Source organism: Apis cerana, linkage group LG11 (assembly GCF_029169275.1).
Source record: "Apis cerana isolate GH-2021 linkage group LG11, AcerK_1.0, whole genome shotgun sequence".
Classification (NCBI taxonomy): domain Eukaryota; kingdom Metazoa; phylum Arthropoda; class Insecta; order Hymenoptera; family Apidae; genus Apis; species Apis cerana.
The window spans coordinates 9,248,599-9,276,226 of NC_083862.1; the positions used below are offsets into that span (position 1 = coordinate 9,248,599).

The 27,628-nt window shown below is 37.8% G+C and overlaps 1 protein-coding gene and 1 long non-coding RNA gene across 8 annotated transcripts in view; one reads left to right on the plus strand and one right to left on the minus strand.

The window, feature by feature from the left end:
- Positions 1-27,628, minus strand: part of LOC107997749 (nephrin) — a 341,330-nt gene that overhangs the window by 129,010 nt on the left and 184,692 nt on the right. The window lies entirely within an intron of this gene.
- Positions 26,154-27,628, plus strand: part of LOC107997750 (uncharacterized) — a 179,273-nt gene continuing 177,798 nt past the window's right edge. Inside the window, exon 1 of one of the 2 annotated variants that reach the window (XR_003697691.2) lies at positions 26,154-26,664. This is a non-coding gene — a long non-coding RNA (uncharacterized LOC107997750). The remainder of the gene's footprint in view (positions 26,665-27,628) is intronic. The other variant, XR_003697692.2, reaches the window with a different exon arrangement.

Sequence of the window (27,628 nt, forward strand, 5' to 3'; positions counted from 1 at the left end):
TTTCATTGTTTTATTCGTAGGAAAAATTTTCACTGCGTGAGGAGCATTTTATTTTATCATTGAAAGGTAAGAAATCGTTCGTGCCGACGATTTCGAAGCTGATGAAGACAAAATAGTGATCGAAATGGACGAATAACAACTCGAGAAATCGTTACGAGATTGAATTCGTCGAATTCGATTGTTCGTGATCCCGTGAAACGACTTGATGTTCCGTTGTCACGAAAGGAAACAAAATTACTTTCCGAACAATCCAATAAAATAAATGTTTGCAGCAGTAAATATCAGATATTTGTTTCCCTCGAACGGAATTGTTGTACGATACAACGATTCAATCACCCGTATATGATATATTTAAATTCACAATTTTATTCTTTAGAACTCGAATTTTAATAAAATCCGTCCGCGGATGGTTAAATTTAAAAAGAATCGTTCCACCAGATTAATGCGTCCGTCTTCTCTCCCGGCTTTAATCTTCCGCAAATGGCGTCGTCCTCGACGTATTCTCGCGGGGGGTTTTGTGAGGAGCCGATGGACGACGACTCCTCTCTCTCTGTGCGACCGATTGTTTAGAGGACCGTCTATTCTTTCCTCCTGTCAGCAGTCTTGCTTGGTATTCGTGCATTTGGCGAGAGAGAAAGAGAGGATCCAAGGGAGTGAAGCGTTCGTGTGAATACGGCGCAACGTGTGCGGTGCGTGCGCCATTGTTCCCTGCGAATCGCGACATCGGACCAAACGATCGGAGCAGTTTCACGATAAGTCTGCACACCACCGATCAGGACGCGGCTTTTCCAATTTTTCTCGAGCCGCAGAAAGTTTAGTGAGTGGTTAATTGTTAGATATCGGAGTTCGAGCGATATTTTTCCATCCAAAATATGCCATATTTCCGATTCAATATCAAGTTCCTTGGAATCAACAGACATGAATCGACGCCCAGAATCGACTGTTCTTTTCCATTCTCCTCGCGTACGCAAAAGAAACGAAAAACAAAAAGAATTGCGGGAAAGACGAGAGGAGAAGGTGAAAGACCCGTATATCGTTTCCTGCGAGACAACAACGTCTGGGCCGGTTTCTAATTATCGCCGTGGCGTCGATAGCACGGTTAGATTCTCGCGGCGAGATAAAGGGGGAGGGAGGAGAGGGGGGGCCCCGCGTTCGAGGGAAAGAAAGGTGAGGATCCGCGGCGTGGGAGAGTCCCACACGGGGCACCGCACCGGAACCATCTTCTTTCGGTGCCCGCCATTTTCTATCCTCAAGACAGACTCGTGGCCGGAAGTGACGAGGAGGGACAGCCGATCGAGGGAATGAAATTTCGGCCACCCCTTCTTAAACGAGAGAAAACCGCTTCCTCCTCTCTTGATACGTCACCAAGCGTGTCGAGTGGTGTAAAATTAGTAGGAAACGAGTTGGCCACGAGTTTTCGTACGAAAATGATTATAGATTATTTACATAGGTGTTGTATCATTTTGTACTCACCCCTAGCAAATATTAGAAATATTACAAATTTTTCCCCCCGAGTAAGTTCCAAGATTCAAATTGAAATTACTGGCCGCATATTCAGAGGATCCGGCTATCTCGCGAGGTGTTGCGAAACGTTTAATACGATCATTTGATGAACGAGGGACGTAGTTACAGTGCATCGAATCGATTCGCATCGTAATATATGCATTATGGATGGCGTGATACTGCGTCAAAATTGAAATCGTGTAATCCATCATAAATTGGGCGTACGAGGATAGGAGAAAAATTTCGAGATACTCTTATCGCGGATCCCCCCTCCCCTAGTATGCCGACGCCAACACCAAAAACTACTCTGTCCCAATACCGTCGAAAGAAAATAATTCCAAGAGGAAAACGAATTAATTATTTATCAAACAGAATTTCACGATTTCAGATTTCACAGTTCCATTTTTTTGTCAAAAAACTCCATCATATATATATCCATATTTCAAAAACCCATCGGCGAAATATCATAAAGAAAGTTTAAAGGGAGGATTTGTTTGATCGTTCTATTTGTTTATTATTTTTTTTCCCACATGAAAATTATCCGCATTGACGAATAAATAAAAATATCGTCGATGAGGTTCGCACGCCGTGCTTCTCCTATTTGCGATACACACAGAGTTGTCTCTCTCTCTCCCTCCCTCCCTCCTCTCTCCCGCAGAATCTACACAACAGAGGGACGTGACTCGAAGGGACACGGACATTTATGATTCATGGTGTGCACCATACCCCCTATCGTAAGTGCTTCAAGTTCCATTCAACGTTACCTAACTATGTTTGCCTAACCCCTTACAATACAAACACTCGTTACACTTAAACGACACATGGCAAGGGGATGTCGCTCACGAAACACGTGACCCTTCGACACACATACCTCTCTCTCTCTATATATATGTATATGTATATATACCTTCGATTCTATCGACACTATGTTTAACCATTCCTTTGTTTCGCCCCGATAAAGTGTCTCTCGGATCACGTTTCCTTTTAAACGATACTACCATTCCAATTCTAACAGTTTCGATCGAAACTGGTCATCTGAACTTATAAACTTGGTTTACACAGTTATTTATTTGACGCGGAGAAAATTTTCTGTGATGGTATAAAATGGTTTAAAAAATTCTATTATATCCTGCTTGTATCAGCCATTATAGGATATAATCAGAAAGGTTTTTAAAAATATTTCACCATTCGAATCGTTTTACGGGAAAGATAATCACAAGAATTCCCATCCCGATGTTATGATCAACATCCACTCGTAATCTTGGGTGGAGGAAGATCGATGAATAAAATTACAACGCGCGTTATCCCTTAACAAGCGTTTCCCTTATAACCGATGCACCGATCTGTTCTACAGCGTTTAATATCAGCATGCGATGCGTGATGGAGATTATAGTTATTTAAATAGATCGTATTAATTTGCAACAATAGATTCACGCACGTTGATTCACGCAACAAGGGTACACCGTGTAAATCCGAAACATAATAATCCAAGTTTATAATCGTATTGATTGAGGTGAAACGCGGTTCTTATATCTACAAATCTACGTTAATAATTTCGTCGAATCAAACATTTACACGATTCTCTCGTCCATGTTTCGATAATCGAGTAAAAAATGTATGGTTGGATAATAAGTATATCGGTTATTTATAATCGTTCTTTTCTACAAATTTTCACTAAATCTTATCTCGATTTATTTTCAAATCGAAGGTAAAAGCGATTTTTGCTAAAGTCTTTTCTTTTTCAATATTTATTTTGTATTTTGTTTACGAAATGTAACGAATTTATACAAAGATATATTAAGCTTACGTTCCCATTTCTTTGATTGATATTTTTATTTTAAATTAATGGATGGCGAGAATGATTATACTTTGAGATAGACGAGAAATGATGGCCAGGAAGTAATTAATTTATAAAGGTGGCAATTATCCGCATGTGAAGATCAAAAGAGAAGAGAAAAGAAATGGAAAAATAAAACTTTGCGTGTTAAAAGAAAAAAAGGAAATGAAAAATTTACTTTAGAATCCAGATTATTAACTTTCTTTCGTTCGCCCCCGATTATTAATTTTTCCCAACTGAAATTTCTCCCATATATCGCTAGATACGCGCACAAGTTAAATTTAAATTCCATAAATTTATTTTGGCAAAAATAACCGATGTTTACGGTGATGAAATTTTAAACATCGATCTTTTGTACCTTCGATATAATGAAACAATTAAAAAGAGAATAATTTATGATAATTCAAGATATCATATTGAAACGATATATCAAACATAATTTCATTTTACAAAGCGAACAGCAAAAGCAATTCGCTCAACCAAACTCGACCAAATCCAAACATCATCGTCCACCTGAATACACACATCCTTAAAAAAAGAAAAGAAAAAAGAAGAATATACACCCTAACCTCTTTATTTCATCGATTCTCGATGCCAAAGAATTTTCCCTCGGCCTCCACCAGAGGCAGAATGATAAAGGAGCGCGTTTTCCCCCCTTATTACCGGGGGGTCGAAATGGGGGGAGAGAGAAAAAAGTCGCAGACGCAGGATCACGCGATGGAAAAGAAGATAAACGATTCGCTGAAAATTAAACATAGACACGATACGTTGTGAATCCACGTGACCCCGTGGAGGAGTGGACAACACGAGGGATCAGAGGTCACGGTTCCTCATTGTCTTCGCGGAGGGAAGGAAGAAGGATTGAATAGTGCGGAGGGACAATGAGCACGGACGAAGCCGGACGAAGGGACAACAGGAGAAACGGTTTTAGACGACAGAAGCGAGGAGAAGCCACGTCACTTCCTCCGAAACCCCGAGGCCAGACGTTTTTCATCCTGTTCCTTTACCGTGAGTCACCTAAGCGTTCTGGTTCAACGTCATCGCCTGTCCCCTCTCCCCCTTCGTCTATCTCTGCCCACATTCCGTGGGTTTCCATTCGAATTTTCGAATAAATAATGGGGGGGAAGGAGAGGAATGGCAGAGAACAGAGACGGATGAATTATTCGCACGTTCCTTCCATCCGTCCATCGACCGAGGCGAAATTTATATTGCATATTTGCTCGTCCATTCCTCTGCGTATGTGTGCGTTTGTTTGCAGCAGAGTAAAAAAGCGCCAGTTTGAAAATAAAAAATTCGGCATTCGTGCCTACACGATTTTTTTGGGGATTCGATCAAAATCGTCTTCTATTTCTTTTCAGACAGAATCTTTGAACAAGCGTTCGAAATCTTTGAAAATATGACTTACTTGTAGCGAGTACATTTGTCATTCGATGATCATTTGATTTCGTAACTCGGAAGAAAGAAGAAATGCCGCGATATTTCGGTTTAAATTGGAAATTTTACAGGGAAATGGATACGTGGAATATTTTCGAGGGACCGAAATTTTTGGAGGGAGGGGCTTTCGCATGCTTTGGCCGAATAAACCTTTATTTTCTAAACCCAAAAAAGGACACGGTATTCGGCAGTATTTGTGTTGCAATTCCGATGGAGGGATTTTTGCTTGACAAAAAAAAAAAAAAAAAAAGTAAAGAGAAAAAAGGAGGGAAGTAGAACGAATGCCGTTCGGTGATTCTCGATGTAGAATATTTTCTAAACAAAAATGAGACCAGGAATCAATGTCCGCCGCAAACTCTGTTCACCGGTGTGCAAAATTTGAAAGGAGCCTATTCACGGATGAATACACGAGTCTCTTTGAAGCTCGACTCGCTTCGGCCAAACGATTCTGAAAGGATAAGCAGACCAGTGGTTTGAGTGGTTTTTGTGAAGGGTGTTGATTAATTGAGTTAATTGGAAACAGACTGTTTGAATAGTCGATCCCTTTCGAGGGTTTGAAACACAGGGGGAGGGGAGGGGAATGTATTTGGCGTGAAACACCGCTTGTTGTTCGTCGAGTATATCGTTCATCGATTGTAACAGTTAATCTTTCATTAGCGGGACGTTAGAACGTTTACCAACCCCCCTCTCTCTCCCCCAAAATATTCTCATAATTCTGGATCGAAAAAAAATTGTTTACAACGTTTTTCTTATTTGTAACAATTATTTGTGATAATTCACGTGTAAGGTTGTCGAGAGAAGAGAAAAAGAATTTTAACTACCTGCTTAAAATAATAAAGTAAATTCAGGATTTCTTCTCCAAAGAGAAACTGATTCTGATTCCATAATTTTTTTTTTTTCTAAATTCCATACAATAACGTAAAAATACGGTTCTTGATATTTGCTCGAGAACTCGAAAACAACGTAGTACAAGCAGCCCCCATCCCTTCGAATATTTTATTTCCACCTTTTGTTTCGGCTCTGAACACTATATCGCTCTTTGCACTACATTCGACGTTTCCTCTCAACTGCCATTCTCAATTTGTTACCAACCCACTTCCTTCCTTCTCTCTATTACGCTTCATTTCGTTTCACGCTTCCTAAGCCGACGTCTGAAGTATCCCTCATACACGAGTCCTAGTGCTTCCCCTCCCCAACCAACATTCCGTTTTGTAACACGTTTCTAAGGAAACCTTAAAATCTCTTAATATTTCCTTAAATATCCAGGCTTATTTTGCTTCTATCACTCCGATTATCTTGGGATGAAAATTCCAGGTAAAGAGATTCTCTTCTCGAACGAATATTTTTGTTCAAAAAGGGACAATCATCCCTAATCTTAAAGCTAATCACGATGATTTTCTTTTCGATTCTGAAATAAACATTCGAGGGTTTCCTACTCTACTTAATATTCTCGCAATTGTACATCAGGATACCACCTCTTGGTCCTATCTTAATAATATAACGTGTTACATCTCATCCTTGATAAGTTGGTTAACTACAGACAGTGATCACCTAATTTGAACAGTGTATTTTGCACAGCTTTCCACAGCGACCTTAATCTCCCATTTCCTTCTCCTATTCCGTCTACTCAAGAAACAACCTAATCCCCTAACTAGGCTAAACTCCTGTAATTCTGCTTCTTCCTAAACACCAATCTGGAGTGTCTCGTTGCGCGGAATTTGTAAAATCGACTGCCAGTGTTCGGTCTCACGGTTAAAATAAACAAGGTAATTGAAAATTATTCCGTGAAAATAAATTCTAACCTTTGCGTATATTCCTCCCGTTAATCGATTCTCTCTTCGACTCTGCTTCGGATTATCGAAATAAGAAGGAAAAAGAGGGAATAAGAGGTTCATTGATAAAATAACGATTGATTTAATCACGCGGGAGAGGTGTTTAAAAATTGACATCGGCCCATTTAATATCTCCATTAAATATTCTCGCATCATCCGATGATGCCGGTCATTCGGTTGTTTGATTATAATTTCTGTTCCGTGTTTCAGCCAGCCACGGTTCGTTAACCGTTTTCCAGGGAGGAAGCTTTATCACTGTCGAGTGTAAAACTGTAAGTAGCTTTAATTTCATTCTGTTAATCAAAAATTAATTAACTCGCTGCCGCGTGTAATACAAAGAAGCGCGAATCGTGGCGACACGAGGATATTAGTTATTATTAATCAATATGATACGCGAAATATGAAGCGTGTCTCGTGAATCGATTAAGCCGTTAAGAACAATAATTGTTTCTTTCCCACGAATATTCTCGGATAATTTCTAAATTTTTCTCTTACGGAGTAGATGCACAAGGGATTACTGGAATTTACGTGCACACTCTTTTAACTTTAATTACACTACAGAAGACAAAGTTGAAACGAAGCGCGATAATTTGCATGGGCATAAATTCGAATGAAGAGAAACTCGAGATCAACAGACCATTTGAATTCAACTGACTGGAACACGAATAATTTGACTGATCTAAACGAGGCCAAAGCAAATCCTCGCCCCTCTGACCCCGGTCCCACAGAACACAACCCTTATTAACCCTCTCATTTCTCCCCTATCCGCTCATTACCCCGCCTCGACCGACCCCCAACTGATATTCCGCTCGAAACACACCTCGACCCAACTACCACCCTTTACCACCAATCCTCGACTCGTCCACCTGTTCCATCCCCCATTTACCCCTTTTTACTTTTCTCAACATCGATCGTATCTATTTCGAGCTATTAAATCGCTATGGAGCACAGGTGTGCGGATTGCACGTACAAATTCGGATTAAAATATTCATTTATAAATTTTAGAAAATGTAGAAAGCATGTGATATAACAAATATAAATATCGAATTTTCCTTAAAGCTCGATCGTCTCTAAAGAAACACAGACATACAAAAACGTTTCGATGATAATGAACAACGCATCGTTGATGAATAGGGGAGCGAGCAAGGATCGTTTCATTCGTGTATGCGTCTATGCCTTCCATTTAATCAAGGTGGCCTCCCTCTGTTTTCTCACAACCCGAAATTCCTCGTGCGACGGGGTGGAATTGCAGTGGGGGATGAGTTAAAACACGCTAATTAACGGCTGATCATCGTTACACGAGTATTATGGGACAGATAACGTTGCAACGGCGTTCTCATCCGTGAAGATCGCACTCTGTATTGAATTAAGACGTGTATCGTATTTTTTCTTGGAACTCGAAATCCAGTCGATCCAATTTATACAAGAATTTCAAGTCGTTAAAAAGTCCACGACAACACCCACCCATTGATTTAGTATCACTCTCTCTGCCCATTCTCTTCCATCACGATTCCCTCCTTCTTTGTCTCTCCTCAGAGAAAAAGCGTACCTTGCCGCGAATCACGTTGATAATAAAACGTTGGTAAAAAAAAAAAAAAAGGAAAGAAAAAAGGAAGAAAGATATGTTCTCGCGCTAACCGACACCGCCGAACACCGGTTAATCGAAGCGGTGGAAAAACGAATATTTTGAGAGGATTAAAGAGGAAAGAGAGAGGAAGAAAGAGAGGGAGAAAAAATAGAAACGAATAGAACGTTAATGGACGTACCTCCGTTTCGAGATATGAAATTGCAAACAATTTAGGTTTCCGTCCATTACGCCGATCAGTCTCTGCGTGCAGAAAAACGATGATTCTAACCGGGTTGATGCGCCACTGCGTGTAATATCGGTTGAAAAATAACCTTTTTTTTACCTCTTGTTTCCTTTTATTCTACGTTCGCTCGTAAATAAATAAAAAAAGAAAAGCAAAAAAAAAAAAAAAAACTCGACTCTGCCTCATAGAGAGGAACAGGTGTTGCTACTACGTTTTGTCGGAATGTCTGCCGGTACACGATGGTAATGACGCGTGAAATTTGTTTACAGGTTAACTGAAAAGCGCGGGATATCTGGTTCAGAGGTGGGTTGGATTTTAATGGATGAACGTTGGAACCCGTTTCGCGGGTTTGATTGTTACGAATTAAACGATATGACGTTGCATGAGGGTGCACCCTGTTAGAATTTTGATCCGAAAACTTGGAAATCTGATTTTATTTCGAAATGAATTTCCCTCCGCTTTATTATTCATATCGTTAAATTATCTTTCGACATCTTCCGATATTTATACGCGTGTATTTTATATTTATAATCATAATTGAAGGGGCGCGCATTAAAAGGCAAATAAATAAATAAATAAGTGCGTGCAACAATTAAATCATCATCGTCCCCTCCCCCGATACAAATAAAATAATTAATCCATCGAAAAATTCATAATTCCCGTGTATCTTCGTTAAATATAAAAATCAATTAATTCTCTCCCCAAAAAAAGTATGAAAAGTCCAGAAAAGCTTGGATAAAAATTCATATTAACACGCGGCCTATCACAAAATTAATAACGGAAGATGCTGCAAATAAAATTGCTCCAACAAGTAACCGCGAAATTTTGTTAAATTTTTCCAATTTCTGGAACAGGAAAATTTCTCGATCGATCGATCCCACGCGCAAGGGGTTTTGTCCAGTCTTTTGCAAAAAAAAAAAAAAATGCCGTTCAAGAGCGACGCGAAACGAGAATTATGGAATCATTTATTTCCAGGCATCCTGTTCTCGGCTGGCTGCTACATTTCCTACGGCGAGAAGATACCATTCCACGGTAGGGATATTAAAACGGGCGATCAATTCTGTGTATGAGACGTGGCAAGGACGTGGAATGGATCTCGTGGAAAAATTTTCAATACGCCCCTCCCTCCCCCTCCGTCTGAATTTCCGATTCAGCTTCGATCTATTCGAAATCTGTTCATTTTTTGCGACGCGCCACTCCACTTGTTAAAGACGAAATTAATGGAATAATATTTTCTTCGATACGTGTTTCGAGTATAACGTTCTTCTCCCCTTTCCTTCTTTTCTCTTTCCTCTCTTTCGAGATAAGAAAGTGTAAATCCGTAAGATCGTTTTAAAAGCTTTTTCCTTATTCCAAGTTGATTTGAAAATGATTGTGCTTGGGAATGCGAAATAACTCGTTTTAAAATTGATGAATGAGAGGTAATCTTATTTCTAACGAAAAATTATCGTTTCGGTATAGAAATTAGGGGAAATATATAAATTATATAAAAATATTTGGATTTTGATGATTCTTCAATCGAGAATAATTTTAGAGAACGAGAGAGAAACTTTATTCAAAATAAGAGCAATAAGATAATATTTCTGAGGTAGCACGGAAGATAATTACGATATTCACGTATCTAAAAATTACGATTTCAACTCGTTACAAATTTCCTGTGTTAAGACACGAAATGATTTAAGTCACGAAACCATTCATTTTCACCTTTGATCACTGTTATAAGTAAAACGGAGTTGAAATAGTTTCTCTAAGAACTAAGTCACAAGACTGAAGAAATATTTTAAATTAATACAAAATTCACGCCTCGAAGCGTTTATCCCTGATGTTGTTGCGTTAAAACGACTGTACAATAATTCATTGTAAAAGTATCATTGTTGTATTATTTTCCGCGATAATCATCAAAGATATAAAAAAAAAATAATAATAATGCACGCATGAGAAAAAATTATCGGCATTTATGCAAACCTCGATACATTAAATCCAGGATTCTGACTCATTTCTGACCCGTTCTCAATAATTATCTCTCTCTCTCTCCTTTTTTTTTTACGCAATCACTATTACACCAGAATAAAGAAACGAATTTAAATGGCGAACAAAGAAACGGATTTAAATAGCGAACAAAGAAACGTATATTTCCCGTGTGAATTTCGTGAATGGAGCACGCTGCAATCTTGCCACCTGTGTTTCTGATTCATCAACCAGTTCTTGATTACTCTTTCCTTTGTGTACAATCGCGCCAGACAGAGAGGATACAGATTAAACAGTGAATAAAGAAATTGAACAGTGGTAATAATAAGAAATGTAATCCACTTTTTATACGTATATCGTGTACTTTTTCTTTCCTACATTTCTACTTCAAAGTTAAAAAAAAAAAAAAACGTTATCCACTTTCATGTGATGTAAAAGAAAAAAGAAAAAAGAAAATATAATAAATCCGAGTAATTATTATTATTATTATAATCGTTTACGTATCGATCATTAACGATCTGCGGATGAAAACCTCTTACGTAGCTTTGATGATGATAAAATTTAAATAAATATTTTTATTTTTTAGCAATTGGAAAAAAGTAATGTTGAAGCATCAAAGAAATAAATTTCCCCCTTTCCTCTCAGTACAAGATTAAATGATCTTCATCGCATTCATCCATATCTTTCATAGAAATAAAAAAGCGTGATTGCAGGAAAGTATGCCCAACCCAATACATTGCTACTACATTTTCTTACTTGAACATACAAGAAAGAAAAAAACAGATAATTCCGCTATTAAATACGTCTTAGACAGATTCATCATAAAACTTAATTACTATCGTCATTAATCAACGTGTCAGCGAAATTATAATTTTAAAACAGTGTACTCGATCTTAGACTTCTATTCCATGCATAATTTCGAAAAGAGAAAATTCTAAAGAAAAACGGTGAAAACGAAAAAAAAGGATCAAACGAAAAGCATCCCCGTCAGCACGGAATCCCTTTATTTTTCTTTGTACCGATACTCATCGCTACCGAAAAAAAAGAAAAACCAAAAAAAAAAAAAAATATTAAAACACGGAAACCGTTGAAATTTCGCGCGAAATCCAACGGGAAGAAGGAAAAAGAAGGGGACACGTTGTCTCGCCTCTTCACAGTTTCATTTTCCGCCAAGCGAATATCCCGTGGACTGGATATATAAGAGGAATGATATTTCAAATATTAAAATAGACGATGGATGGATTTTTACCATCGTCACGCGAGGCCAAGACGAGAGAGAGAGAGACCACGCTTCCTTCCGTGGAAATTTGAGGGGAGAAGTTTGGTGTTTCGCCGCCTTCCCTCCGTTTAATAACACGCGGTTGAAAGACGGTGAATCCGGGCCCCTTCTGTTCGAATTTTGAAAACGCGACCGCAAAACCACCACGCGTTTCCTCTTCCTGGTTTCGATCGTTCGAAAATACCGAGGCACAAAGAATTTTATTTTATTTTCCTCGATGGTCGCGTAATTAACGAGCGACCGATACGGCGGTGGCTGTGAAAATTGCTGAAAGGTGTCGAAAGTGTCAGTGTGTGAAATTTTCTTCGGGGAAAATTTTGGATGGATCAGGGAAGAGGGATTTCTCCTTTTTTGATCGTGTAAATAATTAACGAGTGAGCGAATATTAGCAAAGAACACGTGAAATTTATTTTTATTTTTATTTTAATAGATCTCAACGAAAAGCACGCCATTTTAAAAACAAATTTCGACGCATTTTTGATAAAAATAAAATCCAAAATCAAAATAAATATCTACTTCCTTTAGAGAGCAAGATGGAACGATTTAAAATATCTCTTTTACCTCTTAAATCCCTCTCTTCCTTTCCAAAAGAAAACCACACATCTCCTCTTCGAAATTAAAAAAAAAAAAAAAAAATTACATATAATACACCGTTGTAAATATTATATACATGGTGGTGGCGAAAAGCACAGATTTCGCGCGAAATTACTCGCAAAAAATTTACTTCGTTAATGTTCCACAAAATATTCCACGGGGAAATATCCCTCGTGGCCGGGAATTATGTTGTATTTTTTTTTTTTTTTTTTAGAAAACACACGCGCACGAAACGTTACGCCACTCGTCTAATTATCCTTCCTTTGTAAATTCACGCGCCCGGTCATCCAGATATAACTGCTTATAATCCTGCGATACGTTCGACAATTGGCGGACAATTATTTCAATGATGAAGCTCGGTCGATGAAGCTCGGAGAGAGGGAGATTCAGTTTTCTACGCGTTATCAAGGGGATAAATCAAACAAAATAAATCAAACACCGTGGAGGAAAACAATAGGGGAGAAGGAACAAATATGTTTCGTATATACGACCTCGATGCTTTTATCGATCGTCCAATTTATATGCACGATTTATACGCGTTATACGCGAGCTCGCTTTCAAAGTGCTGCTCCATATGGCGTGAACTCGACTCGATCATTCGAGAACTGCATCATTATTTTTCCTCGATGTTCCCCGCGTCTATGATTTCCGCGTGTTGCGAGACAAATTATGGGAAAAAGTTGGCAAAAGTGAAGGGATTTGGTTGTACGTAAATAATTTGCACGGTATTATAAGGAGAACTTGTTTCTTTTTTCCTTGTTGTCTTTTTTCTTTTTGTTTCGTTTCAAGATTGCGCTCGATCTAAATGAGTTCGGTTATTACAAGTTGCTAGGGAAAATATCACGGAGAGGAGAAAAATGACGGTTAAAAATGATATTTTATCTGATAACCTGGAAAATACGAGTTGTCATCCGGTTTGTCGATACCTCGGATCTAATTTACATTCCTATCGAGCTTATTTACATGAAGTTTATATTTCAAGTGCTAAAAATAGAATTAGCTCGCCTTGTATTATCGATTAAGGCTTAAGGAATGATTGATAGTTTATACCGGTCTTACATTCACGATAAAAGTATGTAAATTTTCGCCGATATATCTGAATATTACACTCGCGAATATCCCGACGTCTCCGCGATCCAAATATAATTAATCCCTGGGATATTTTAAATTTAGTCGAAGAATCGAATGGAAAAACTCTCGAGTACTCTCTTTTCCATGATTTTCAAATCACCTCTCCCATTCAACGATTACAATCCCCCCGAAAACCAACCCTTCCTCCCCACACGTCTCTCTTTCACGCCCCGAACGAAGGAGAAGAGGAGCAGTTTTTTTCAAGGAAAAAAGAAGGGGTCGAGGCATCCCCTCGAACTCCGCTTATCAGCCGGAAATCCGGATCCAATTTTTCCGTGCCGACAGGTTCCGCTTAAGGCCGAGGGCCACGCACCATTTCTCCCACCGCCACCCCGACATTCCACCACCCCATCCGGATGTCCTCTTTGTCGCGCGATTGCCACAAAACGTAGCAAAACCTCGACGACACATCTGCAATAAGTTACGCGGATGCTTGGACGACGAGGAAAGGAAAGACAGAGGAGGGTGAAGAGGTTAGAGGAAGGGGAAACGTTTAAAGAGAGAGAAAGAGAGAGAGGTCGTTCCTCGCCGCTTATCCCCGAGATAAATGATTTCATGCTCAGCTTACGACATGTCATCGTCGAGATCCTCCTCCTCCTTCCTCGCCCCTTTTCGTTTCTCGCTCATCGATGAACTCTTCTTGTTCACAGTGACAGGTATATAAATTCGCGATATTATCTGATCGATACCTTTCGTATCTCGCGCAATTGTTACCACGTTTTCGTCGCACGTGTATCCACTTCGAAACTTGTAACGCGACTAATGTCGACGGTATAATATTGTTGATACATTGTTCCCTCGAGTTTCGTGTTCAGGTCGAACAAATATTTTTAAATATTCGCTTGACGAAATTTCGGGGAAATATGTAAATATTTATAACGCGAGGAACGTGAGAGTGACGAGGCTCGTTTATTAATAACACGACTGTAAACAGTTGATCGACGAGTTGTTGGAAGAAATATTTTAGATGTTACTCTATTTTAAGAGAGATTTCTTTCTCTTTCTTGGACAAATATCGATCGAAAGAAAGTGCATTCGCATGCAAGAAAATCTATCAATGGTAGAGCACGTTCATTATCATTCTCCTTCGATCTCATCGAGAAGAAAATAATGATTTTCAATGCTCAGTCAAAAAATTGTCGAAAAGAAAAAGAAAGAAAAAGAAGAAACGAGATTTATAGAATTCGCGCTAACAACGAAGGCAACCCAATTGTTTTACACGAATAGTCTAATTCGTTTGGACACAAAAATAAAGGGAGGGAGGGAGGGTTGGGGAAAAATCACGGTCTCTTTCATCTCTTGACACGGGAACGGAGAACTCCTTGGATCCGGCATCGTGGCGAAGAAAAACACGATCGCGAAAGCAATTACAAGTTGGAGGAATTTAATTTAATCGAGGGTGTCCGCGCCCCCACCCTCGCAAAGCTTCACAAAGCTTGGTCAAAGAGCGGCGCGGCTACAATGAGGACGTTGTCGTTTCGAAATGAGCACCTTCCGATAAGAAGGACGATTCGCCACCCTTTTCTCGCCGCGGGTTTATTATTCTTTATTCCACGACGGCTCTGAGTCGTTATTTTTTTTTATCCCCCTTCTTCCTTCGATTCGGGAACCTTTCCTGAAGTTAATTACGCGAGGGGGAGATTGATAGAAGAATTTTTTTTTAAACGTGTATTCTGAACTCGCTATTTCGAGCTAAGTAAATTATGAATTAAAACGAACGAGATGAATGTTGATGGAAAGAGAGAGAGAGAGAGAGAGAGGTTGAGAAGGTATCAAAATTCACGAAATACAGATTAACGTTACGTCGTAATTTATATCTCTTCTATCTTCAAACATTAAAAATTTCACTTACATAGGTATTATTTATACGCAAAAATCACGTTAAAAATTACCTCCCTCCTATCTCGTTTTTCCACGATTCAACCAAAATTTATAAAAATCCGTTCTTAATTTGCATTAAAAATCATTTCTCGAATCCCGTAATAAAATAAATCCTCTCCTATCCCCCGTTACAACCAAAGATTTATCATTATTACAAATTACATTACATACATTATTAAAAATTCCACCCCCTCCCCGAGATTTATCATTTCGCAAAATTAACCTGATTCTCCTCCCCTTTTTTCGAAAGCCTTGTCAAAAAATATCCCACCGTTTTTAATCCAATTCTCCGATCGTTCCAAGAATCATCGACCCCTCCTCCTCAACCCCGACTATCTCCCATGAAAAAGAAACAATCGATCCAACCGGAACAAATAGAAACCGAAGCGAAACTGGGTCCTCGATTAGCTGCTCGAAAATTCGAGCTTCCACCTGCGAAGTTGGAACACAGAGGAGGGGTGAGGGAGGATTATATTACGAAAAGCAAGCTTAAATCTTGACGTCATGAGGATCCGTGACCCGGAGGAGGGTGGATTTTATCGTGGCGATAACTAAATTCCCAGCGCGGAGGGGGATGGAGGTAAAAAAGGAGAAAAGAGAAAACGTATCAGAGGGGGCGAGAAATCGCGCAATTACACCGATCGATCACCCTCCACGCCACCCCTCCCTCCACTGCACTCGGTTAAATCGGTAGAAATAAAGTTGCAGCCGCGACACCGGGGGCCAGATTTTTCCTCTTTCTCTCTCCTTCTTATTTTCGTTTCGAAGGTGTGCAAGTTTGGCACCGAGTTTCGGGGGTGTAAATAATCGAATGAACGACGTTAATGGAAATTACGGCGGACCGGGTTGTGCAAGTGGGAACGAAATAAGGGAATTTAAAGCCACCGCGGAATGGGCTAGCGCCGGTGATCCCAATTTATATGGTCGGTATGGAGGGTAATTTGGTGTTTGGGGGGGACATTGGGGGAAAGAAATGGAATTAAAAATCGTAATTCGTAATTCTGGTTAAGTTTGAGGAAGATTTGAAGATTGCCATTTCGATTTATCGTGTTTATTATCGTTGATTTATTATTTAGAAATGGCGAGTTACAGATATTGTCTCGAGTGATTTAAGTTTGATAATCTAGCGTGCTGAAAATGGCAGAGGAGAATCGAATCGAAGGAAAAGTGGAATTCCATGGGACGAATTTATAACGTATTAGGTTAGTGAAAAATAATTCAATTGATGTGATTAAAAATTAAAGAGTAACAACGGGGATTCACTTGGCGAATGTGTAATATCAATTTTGGAATTTCGTAAATTGCTACACACAGTAATTTTCAAAATTATATTATCTTACGCAGGATAATTCGTTTCGCGTATAATTTTAATGAGAAATTTGCATGATATAAAAATTAGAATCAAAATTATATAATACACGAAATACAATTTAATTTTAATATCAAATATATAGATACGAAATTCTGAAAAGAAAAAATCGAAAATAAATTATCACCTAAGAATAACAGTTTTTAAAGTTAGTTTTAAAATTGAAAACCACAAAATCTGAAGATTTTATAACATTTTGAGAGATTAGATAAACTACGAAATTTGGCTGTACTTCGTATTCAACGCGGCGTGCACTTTTATTGCCCGAAATTGCAACATGGAACGTTGATTATAATTTAGAAGCTTCGTGTATCCTATCTTTGTCATGATATAGTCGTCTAAAATTTGATCTCTTCGTTAATGGTTGCGGATTAAGTCTAGGTCAGGATTTACTGCGCAATTAACCAGAATTTACTGCATAATTATTAATATACATTACACGAGGCAGAGCATCGCTTAAAGGGGAACAAATGTCTTTGCGCGTTTCGACGATGTGGAAATTTTGTCAGGGGAACGAGCTGCAAACTTCGCTGAATCCAGTCTACGCCAGATAAATATACTTGCGCGATATCCTATTAACCAATTATTCTTGAAAATTCAGCGTTTAAATAATCCACTGGACAACGTCCAGTATAAAAATCTATTGAACAGTGTTCGCCGCGTTCAAAAATAATTCACGAGAAACGAGATAAAATCCTTGGGAACACGTTCGAGAGCGAGCCGGATCCACGACCACGCCACGGTTTTCTCGATTAATCATACCGTGTCCAATTCCAGAACGACTGACGTCAAACGATCACCGCGACTTGTCCACCTGGCTGGACGAATGGGGGAGCGGCGATCGCATTGTTTTGATCGACCACGTAGCGCCAGTATCCGGCACACGACCCGATTCTACGTGCCGATCTATCTGGCTTTCCACCGTGCAACGCGTAGCAGAGAGAGAGAGCGTTTTAAAGGACGGAGCCTAAGAACGCGCGCAACGCTTTCCGAACGATGAATCAGACCGGTTTCCGTTTCCCGGACAATCCGAACGATCCAACCGGCCGCCATTGTTCGCATCCGGCACGGAAATACGCGTGGATTTGCCGCGAGCGTGCGCCGGCAATTAATATCGGCGAAATTGAAGAGCGCAAAGGGCATTCCGCGCGATTGATCATTTTTTCAATCGCGGAGGAAGAACGGTTTTCGAGAGGACGCCTGGCGGAAGTTTCGGCGGTTGTAAAAAATAGAAGAAGGAAGGGTGTTCTCATTCCGTTTTTAGATTTGTTTCCCCTCAAAATTATATATTTGTAAGAAAGAAACAAAGTTGCAATTTATCATGGCACGATTCAATTTTGGTTTTAAAGATTTTGAAGATTGGGTGTCATACCTGTTCGTTCATCTTATCGTAATTTTTAATTTGAATACCGATTGGCGAGCCATACATACCTGAAACAAAAAGAGAAGAAACTTATTAATTATATTGATAGATTTAAAATCACATTTCTATAGTATTAATAATACTATAATGAATAAATAGTTCTAAATTATCCTTGAATAACGGGAGGAATTCTTTTGAAAATAAGCAAGAAAGATAGTAAAACAATCACGATAGTATCAAGGGACGGAAATTTGCATCGATCGTCATATGCTTGACGCTATTACTGCTTCCTGTTCTAGCCTGCAATCCGAAGGAATACCACGAGATTGTAAATCTCATTGGACTACATTCAACCCGATATTACGTGTCTAATTAACATCTCACGGTTCCCCCAATTGGCACGATCAAGTAGGATATATTTTATAAATAACAGATAGCGGATATTTCTCCCTGTACAATATTATGATACCCATCTCACACAATACAACTGTGAATATGAGAATATAATATATCCACCGTAGAACGAATTCGATCGAGAAAGATTTCGATCGTTGAACAATCTCGATATAAATCACGTATTAATTGACACATTCATGCAAGTTTAAATAATTCGTGAATAAAATCGCTCAACGATATACTCCTCGATCGTTAATTCTCCATCTCTGAATCGTTCGAGCAACAGCGAAGGGATTAATAGAAATTCAATATTTCGATCCATCGTTCGTTCCTTCCTTTCCTCCGCCTCTTCGTTCGATCGCGACAAACATCTCGGGGAAATAAACCGCAGGAATTCCCATCTCCGCGATGCAACACATTTTCCAAACCGCGCCGCGTTTCACCTCGGCCGGGCAATTTCCGCGACGATGTATCGAGCCGTCCGCAAGCGGTTTGATCGTCGCGCCGAATCTCTGCCTCCTCCTTCCTCCCCCTCGAGGATCAAGCGAGGAAGGAAATAGAGGGGGGAGGAAAGTAAGAGGGAAGAGTTTTCAAAGGGTTTGGCCGCGAGCAATTACGGGAGCCGCGTCTCGAGAAAGCAATTCAGCGCATGGAGGCTCGGTGTAAATAGCGTTGCGAGTTATTAGAGCCCCGTCATTTCCGAACAATCGCAGCTCTCACGCTCCTTGCGCGGCGATTCGCCCGTACGTGGCCTCGCCCGTTCACATCCTGCGATTCAATCCTGCCTTCATTTCCTTCCCTCCCCCTTTTTTATCCCTACCATCTCCTCGTTTCCTGATCAACGGTGTTAAAGCCTCGCGGGAGGAGGGGGAGGCTGGATCTTTGGGTTAATTATTTGGAGCTGGGTAAGGGAGAGAGGGGAGAGTAGATTGAAATACTAAAAAATATTTTGATGGATCAACAGGGGAGGAATTTAGGAAAATTTGCAAAAGTTGTGACACGTGGATTTAATTGTTGTTGCGGTTGTGGTTTAATTATCTGGATCTGGATGTTGAACGTGTAACGCGTAGTTTGGAGAGTTGATGGATCGAATGATGGGTTTTTTTCGAATGATGGATGAATTGAATGAAAAGAAAAATGAAGTGTTACTTTGTTATTGATATTTTGAAAAATAAAAGGCATACGCATTAAAAATTAGCGATAGAGAATTTAAAATAAACTAAGTGAAACAAGAAAACGTGTATGAAATAAACGAAAACGTAGGAAATATCAAAGTTAATAACGCGCTGTGCGAAAGCAACGACTGTAGCTTATTTTTAGTTTTTTGCATTATACGTATAACGACGAGTTGCACTTGTCAGGGAGATTACCTTTGGTGGAACGTATTTTAACTAGAAAAAAATTTGTGACAAAAAAATGTCACGATTTTTCACCGTCTGCCTGAACCTCTGTAAAAATTTGATAATTTGGATTTTAATTTCTGGAAAGATTTAAACGATGGTAAAAACGTTATTGCACTTATATCGTTAAAATATCCACGGATCGGAGAAAAAAAAAATCAGAGAAAAACCACGAAAAAAGGAAAAAATACAAAATCCTAAAATATATTTATCGAAAAATCCGGACAAAAATTATATTTTTTTCAATACTATAAATTACGTCAAAATTGTAATTCTTTGAATTCCAGATTTTCTCGAGTCGAAAAGCGTTTTAAAAATATTCAAAACGAAATTATTAATATTCACTCGTAGCATCGTATAAAATAAAAAATAAATTCAATGGAAGCAACGACACCCAACAAACATAACCTAACAATTTCAAATCCTGAAAAATCGAGAAGTTTCCCAATCCATATAAGATAAAAATAAAATATTTTCTTTCAAATTTATATTCTTTTTACCGGAAAAATCATAAACGCTTTCCAAAGTTCCAAATTTTCCTTAAAAAAAAAAAAAAAAACGATCTATCTAATCGTCGATACATCGATTCCCATAAAATCATTAAACCCGTTCATTAACTCTATTCTCTCTCACGTCGAAGCGGCGCACTCCGCTATTTCCGATAAGTGTAACTTCCTCTCCGATTCCCGCCCCCGTTTCCGCGCACGTCACGTGTTTCGTCGCAATTTCCGTTCCCATCTATCTCAGGTATTCCCAATTTTTCTCCGACTTGTCTCGTATTTCCTTCTGTCTAAAAATCCAATTTGATACGTCCAGTATCTAGAAATCCGATTTCACGCATTCGCCGGCTGCAACTAAACGTGTATGCTCCCCCCTCCCCCTTATTACGTGTCATTCGCAGTTCGAGGAACAAGCGCGAATCAACCCCCCTTAAGGAGCGCTCGATCGCCCTTCCCGATTTGAGGAACACTCCCCCCCTCCTCCTTCTCCTCCCACGAAACAGCGAGAGAGAGTATTTTTCCCCATTCGAATTTATCGTTTTCCGATCATGATGATCATCGCCGTTTTCCATCCGCGCGATCGACCCCTCCAACCCTTCCGTGGCGATTATTCGATTCCACGATGCGGTGGGCGATCGGTATTGCGTTGCCCTCGAAGGGAATAAATCGTAGGGGATCGTAGGAATTTTAATTGTGCGGAAGTCGTTGACGATGTGTGTTAAATATCGACGGTGGAAAATCGATGGAGTAGTAAATGGTGTAACACACGAATGCGTTTACAAGTGAAATTCTGGAAAGTTGTGGCGGTTTATTTATTTATTTATTTATTTTTTTTTTTTTAGTAGAAATTAATAGATTTCATCGAATAGATTTATTAGAGTAAATCTATCGAACGAGAGAAGTGGAAAAGATTGTTGGGACTTGACACCATCGAGCCACGAGTTAATTAAACGAGATTTCTAGAAACGAGTATTCAATTTTACACGCGATTCCCTCTCCCATCTTTCCCAACAACATGCCGATAAACCGAGCAATTCTCTCCAAATACCTCCATTTTCCGAGCGATAACCAGCAAATGTCCTGACACAGTGAAATAAAAATCGATACCAACCAAAATCGTTTCGAAAACGCAAAACTCTGGCCGCCCATCTTGCCCCGAACCGTTCATCTTGTTCGCGCGCAATCAGAAAAATCTTCAATCGTTCTCGTCCCCCGGAATTCCTGGCTTTCACCTCGTCGAAACGAGTAAACCTCCAATAACTCGAGGAGAAGAAAAGATCTCTCGCTAGAGAAAGGAAACGTTCTCGTTTCCAGAGGAAAAAGGAAACAGGTTCCCGTTGTTCTTATCTCAAATCCCTGTTCATACAGCTGTCCCTACAACCCTCTCGCCCGGCTTCGATCCGTCGAGCGAGAATACCACCCCCTTCCTCTCCCCCTCCGTCCTCCTCCGTCGCGAGAAGGAATTGGCGAACGCTCGAAGGGGGTGGTTCAAGAATGGACCCGAGGGGGCGGCTGTCGTTTATCATATTGCCGCGATCGCTTTGAATCGCGTTTTCACGCGGCGTTGGCTGAGATTATTCAATCTGGCCGGAATGCCCGGCTTTCGAGGAATTGAAAGCTTTTGGAAAGGCGAAACGAGACATCCGCCCCGTCAGATCCTCTATCGGAGATTCACCGTCAGAATGAAATCCGAATTTCGTAGAGGAGGGAGTGGACTCGATTCTCTTCTCTCTCTCTCTCTCTCGTTTCGAATTTTTGTTCCCTTTCGCGCTTCCTCGAGCGTGTTCGATCCACGAAATGGAATATTCTTTGAATGTTTGGATTTCTCTTTTCATATTTTGGTTCGAGGTGTACTTTTCCGTGAAAGTGGATAATCATTTTTTCCGTCTTTTTTCGATGCTAAACAATCATGCTCAATGATCCTCGGATGTAGAGACAAAAGATCGCGAGATTGCGAGGGACACGGATTTTATTTGTAATGGAAAAACTCTCAAATCGATAGTTTTTGGGTATTTAAAAAACAAAATTATTTAAAATTTAAGTAGAGTGGCCTGTCTTTTTTTTTTGTCTCTTTTTTATTTTGGAATAGAAATTAACAACTATATATTAATAAACAAATTCTTCACTTAATGATATTAAGCTTATTTATTTTTCGAGCAAAAAAACTAGAAATTACACGTAACTTGTCTTACAATCGTTGCCATGTACGTCGAATATCAGAATGCAAATCAACGTTTCGTGAGAGAGTTTTTACGAGGATAACAAATATGTTTCGAATGCAAGATAGAAACGACGATAACTTATCAGTTTTCCTTCTATTTTATTCTTTACTCGCAGCTTTATTTGCTTGAGATTTCACGAATTTATATCTAGGCCCGGAGATAGATCTCTTGTATGTCATTTCGCGTGAAACGAGTTTATAATTACAGATTTCAAGATTTATCTATTTCGTTACAGAATGGTTGAACGGAGAAATGAAATATTTCTACATTCATGAATATTTCGTCCTCTTTGCTGTCGATTTTCAACCAGTTTCATCATCACGCGTGTTAATTATCAGATATAACGATGAGATCACAGAGATCATTAACCACGGATAGAAAATTAACCCTGACTCCATAAACGGAACTCATTCGTCTCCTATCTATATTTCTTACTTTATATACACATTTATAATAATAACGTATTCAAATTATTGTTTAAATTTCTTATCCTAATAGCGATCTTAATTTAAAATTCTTGAGGATGCTATATAAATTTTATCGGATATTTTTTTCAAATATTTTTACCTATCGGGAAACATTGGCACGAGCGAAACGATCTCCATTTACGACTTTAGATCACCATAAAAGCGTTTATGGAGTAAAATTCACGATCACAATATAACGAAGCTTAAAGCTTTCACCCCCCTCCCCCTTCCCCCTCCTCGAATAATAGGAATTTTTTAGAAAAAAATCTAATATAATCCGTTTGAACGATCTATCTATCATTCGAATCAAATTTGCAACGCATGGAAAACTGGCAACATTTCAAAGAATCAGAATTCCACCATTTTCAAGAAATGGAATCAAAGCAGAAGCATGCCGTGGCCGGTTATTTTATCATTTTCCTTCGCAACGCTCCGCCGATTCGCATTTCGTGCACAGGAACTTGGAGAGGAATCCGCGATCCCGATATAAAAATTCCGGGTTCGCGCATCCCGGCCAAGATAATCGGATTTTTCACACGTTCCTTTCGCGTGCACGCGCGAATACGCCTGATAAGGCGAATGGAATAAAATAAAATTAGCTATTAATCACATTCCGTTGGAATACATCGTGCAGATTGCTCATCCTCGTTTTTTCATCCATGTACGGGTGAAAATAGAGGGAGGAAAAAAAAAAAAAAAAAAAAGAGGAAGAGGAGAATGGCCATGCCACATTTTACGATTTATCCTCGCAATTTCGGTGCTACGGCAATTACGAACAGGCATTTATAAATATTAGCGGGTGAACCTCATGTCCCCGTGTATGCAGGTCGTACACGGTTACGCGCTTTTTTTCGCGGTAAAAAATCAACATTCGAGATATACGGTCGTTTTAAGCGGATATACGCCGATCCGAGCGAGTCTCTACCCCTTGGACAGATTTTTCCCTATCGCGATGAACTATGGATTCGTGACGAATCGATGTTATCGTTCGGTTTCTTTCTTTCGCGTTCGAGAGAACGAAATTTTGTTGAGTTTCCCGATTTTTATCTGTAGCCTCTCGTGTGATTTTTACGGTCCCGATAAATGGACTAGCGTTTCCGCGAATTTTTTCCTCTTTGAAAGAAATATCCGTGATAGGTTGGATTTTGATGTATCTAGCCTGATCAATAATTCTACAACTTTAATAAATCTTCAATATTTTTTTTATTAAGAAATTTAAATTTCACTACTTTAAAAAAAAAATATGTTGGTACATCTATCTATCTTTAATTTTAATGCAGTGTATGTGTCTGTTTAATGATTATAATTCTACTTAAAATTGAATTTATAATGAATCTTATAATGAAAGTTTATATTTATATATATTAATTTTTATATTTTGTGAATATCTTTTTAACTACAGAATTTTAATATTCTTGTTTTCATTTCAAATTTATTTGCTAATAATAATAATAATAATAATAATAAAAGATATGTGAAAAAATGATGCAATGATTTGAAAAAATTTGAAGAAATTTTAATATTAAACCTAACCTTAATGTAAAATCTAAATTTATTTTATACACATAACCTAGTTTTCAAATATTAGTATTAAATGATTTGCATTGAATAAAATCAGATAACTATATGTCGCAGTGTAGTTAATTTTAAAGATTTTATTACAAAATAGTTAGTATCAGTTTTATGTAGTCATAATGTTCCATGAATACAAATAATAAGATAAATTAAAATAAAAATAAAAATTATTAGACTGTTTTAAAATTAGAATCTGAAAATATATGACTAAATATACTTTGGGATAATAGATGCTAGAAATATATGCAAATAAGAAATATATAAAATATATGATGTAATGTAAATATATGATACATGTGTATAAAAGAAATTTAAAGATTTAAAGATGCAATAAAATCAAACTAATATTTTAGTTTTAGCTAAATTTCATTTAAAATTTCAAAATCCAAATGAACAAAAGAAATTAAAAGCAATAAATAAAAGAATTACGAAAGAAGAATTATCAAAAAAATTATATAAGCAGAATGAGAATTAGAATTAGAATTTCTGTTCTGTCTTATAAATTAATATAACTTAAGCTGATTTAGGTAAATAATTAAAATTTTATGTCTACTTTATCTATTTCATATTCCTGTATTTCTATCTTTAGAATTTCTATCTTTAGAATATAAAGAATTATTAATATAACTTAAGCTGATTTAGGTAAATTAAATAATTAAAATTTTATGTCTATTTTACCTATTTCATATTCCTATATTTCATATTCTATCTTTAGAATTTCTATATAAAGAATTCTTTTAAAAATAAAGAAGTTTCTTTATTAAAAATTTTATATTTTAAACGCATAATTATAATTACATCAAATCGTTATTAGTTTATTGTCTTATGCTTTTTATATTTTTATTATATAATAAAAGTACTATATAATAAAAAACTTTAATAATTTAATGATAATTTTATTTCATGTTTAGAATTTCAGTTATTTAGTTTATTTTTCTAAATTGATGAATACATGATGAGTACATTATGTACATTCATCAATTTAGAAAAATATATGTATTCATCAATGTACATTCATCAATTTAGAAAAATTATTTAATTTTAAGTTAACAAAAATGTATGAAACATAAAAATAAGCTTTATGGAAATAAATATCTTTAAATTTAATGCTCAAAGCATCCCAGATTATGTAACACTTACCTTATATCTGCATTGTTCAAATGTGACGCCGTCCTGGATTATTGCATCTAATTTCAAGCCAACGTCGATTTTGTTCACAAATATGTTCGTTTTCATCGTAATTCTTCAATTTAAAACACATTATTCATAATCTTAATGACTTGAAATTAACCGGTACTTGCACCAATCTTGTACATCGCGTTTTATTATGTCCATGAAGAAATTTCGATTAAATGCACGCTATTCAATCTCAATTTCACTTCTACCACAATGTTCAATTAATATTCACGGTTTAATCTATTTTTTTCACTATAATCACTTCAAATTAACAATATGCGTATTAATTTCAAATATCCTCACGACGCCATATTGGTTTCAAGGAAAAATGCGCGGGAAACGTCCTATGATCACATGACTTTCGGGAAACATCGGCGATGTTCGTGATTGTTCGGAAAAGCTGCGCATGCTCGTTAAGATTCGAAATTAATTGCGTATGTGCGGAAACGTGAAAACGCAATATGGCGAATAATTTTTCTCTCGTGTCTATACCGCTATATAAATCATGGCAAACTGTTCGAAAGTAATTCGCCAATAAGAATAACAGCTCGGAATGGTGAATATCGAAAACACGCCATCGGCGAGCATCCCGCAATTTGCATTTCTGATACGACCGCGATATACCACGCGATGTAACCGGTAAAAAGAGAGATGAGAAATTGGAAACGGTTACACTCCTGACGTCCCTTCCTGCCCCTGTGTAATATTTTACAATGCCTCGCCGGGGACAAGGTGTTCGAAGTCTGTGCACGTTCGTGGTAGAGAAGAGAAAAAGAAAAAAGAATAGTTTGGTTTTAAACGAGAACAGTGCCTTCTTTCGATCGTGTAGTTTTAGTTTACTTTTATTTGTGGTGAAGTGTATGTATTTCTAAAAATGATTTTCATTTATCTGTTGAAACACCAGCCATGTGGAAAATGGATATCAGGTATGAAAATTGATTTCTCTCTTAGAAAATAAGGAATCTTGAGGTTATAAAGTTTTAGATAATAAGATTTCTACTTAAATATTATTATCCTTTCCTAAAAGGAACTCGTTTTTCATCGATTTAACGGTGAACTATAAAGAAGATAAGTTAGTTAGATAGTTAGGTTAGATTAAAAATTGGTTTTTCTCTAACAAAATAAGGAACCTTTGAGATTAAAAAATAACGAATGGTAAATTCTATATCGTTAAATTTTCATTCTTTTTTAAGTTCTTTCAAGTTTTTTATTGAATTATAAGCAAAATATAAAGGAAAAGAAATATTCTCAAACGTTGCGATGTTTCTTCTTAGTACTTTTTAAGACTTTATTTTTAATCTCGTTTCTTATTATTTATCCTCTCCTTCACTGCTACATTATTACTCGATCCGAATATGACCCTTTCGAGGTATAATAAACGGATTTTTCATACTTTTCGTAGCTTTCGTAGCGTTCTTAGTAGCTCGCGGTCGGCCAATTTTCACAGAATGCATTTCGGCCTCGTTCGAGCGAAATTTTTCGTGCATACATTCCTCGAATATGAGGCGCGAGAACGAGGAAAAAATGGCTGGCAAGCCACGTCATTTTAGACTCGTGAACGATATGAAATGTGTAACGACTTTCACGAGTCCGCGTCCTAAACACGTTCGTCGTTCAAGTTGTTTTGTTTATTCGCGACGAGGAAAAATTTTTTTAACTTAAAACTGTGATAAAGTGGGATCTTGAGTATTTTTAAATTTATATGACAGAATGAAATATAAAATATTAGCATACATTAGCATACAGAGACATATGGGAGAATTTTAATTTTAATTTCAATTTTTGCTTAAAATTTAAAAGGATATTTATATTAATTGTTAGATTTCTATTGACATGTTTGGGTAAGGATTAAAATTATTCTTCAAGTTATTTATGCAAAATTTAAATATA